Raw genomic sequence first — 895 nt, 5'->3', positions numbered from 1 at the left:
AACATTCTGGAAGCCTGTGGTTCTAGGAAAGGGTGGTGTGGAGAAGACTGGGAAACAGTCAGTGGTTACCAGACCTGTCAGCACCTCCTCCACCTCGGAGCTCTGGGGCTGGGAGTCCCCAGGCTTCGGGGGGCCCCTGTGGAGGACACAGGTGGCCCCCTCCTTCCTGACATCTCAGGAGAGGGAGGGGGCAACCACCTAGGGGAAGAAAGGAATAGACAGGTTATAGAGGCAAGTGGGGAAGGGGTCAAATCCCTGAACACCCCCTCCCCAGAGTTCCTCTTGAAGTTCAGGGTACCCAAGAGTCAAGGCCCCGCCCCCTTTCCAGAGGCCCCTTTTCTACCCAGGTGATGGCTCCTAGCTGGGATGGGAAGCAGATGGAGGGAGGGGAGGGGAGAAGAGGGGAAGGGAGAAGCAGTGGATGAAGCAGGCTGGAAGAGATTACATCCCCCTCGGCCCATTCATCTCCCAGATGGGGCGGAACTGACCTGGACACCTGGGTCCCTGAGGGCCCACACTCAAGAAGCCCTGGTTCCCCAAGCTGCTTCCTGGAATGTTCCCTCCTCACAGGACAGGCCAGGGCCCGCCCAAGACTTCTGCACATACCTGGAGTGACTGCCTGCCCTGGCTCCTCCGTACAGGAAAGGGGAAGGGTGGAGAGTGAAAGGAGCCCAGGCTGACCCAACCAGGACTGCCTTCTCCTTCACACCCCAGGGCCTCCACCTTCAGACCCAGGAGTTCAGATCCCCAGCGCCCTCCTCCCTCAGACCCAGGAGGAATCCGGGCCTCCAGCACCCTTCTCCCTCAGACCCAGGAGGAGTCCAGGACCAGGCCCCCAGCGCCCTTCTCCCTCAGACCCAGGAATCCAGGCTCCCAGCGCCCTCCTCCTTCAGAC

The 895-nt window shown here is 61.5% G+C and overlaps 1 protein-coding gene across 2 annotated transcripts in view; it reads right to left on the bottom strand.

Moving 5' to 3' along the window:
• The window catches only part of NTF4 (neurotrophin 4), a 6,152-nt gene that overhangs the window by 3,261 nt on the left and 1,996 nt on the right, over positions 1-895 (bottom strand). Inside the window, exon 1 of one of the 2 annotated variants that reach the window (XM_011979318.1) lies at positions 75-204. The exons of the other annotated variant lie outside the window; for it this stretch is intronic. The gene's annotated coding sequence lies outside the window, so the exon portion shown is untranslated. Of the gene's footprint in view, positions 1-74; positions 205-895 lie in introns of those variants that run through there. 2 annotated transcript variants of the gene reach the window in all.

This window comes from Mandrillus leucophaeus, unplaced genomic scaffold (assembly GCF_000951045.1).
Source record: "Mandrillus leucophaeus isolate KB7577 unplaced genomic scaffold, Mleu.le_1.0 Scaffold200, whole genome shotgun sequence".
NCBI lineage: Eukaryota > Metazoa > Chordata > Mammalia > Primates > Cercopithecidae > Mandrillus > Mandrillus leucophaeus.
Note: the sequence above shows the minus strand (reverse complement) of the source record. Positions and strands in the feature narration are given on the sequence as shown.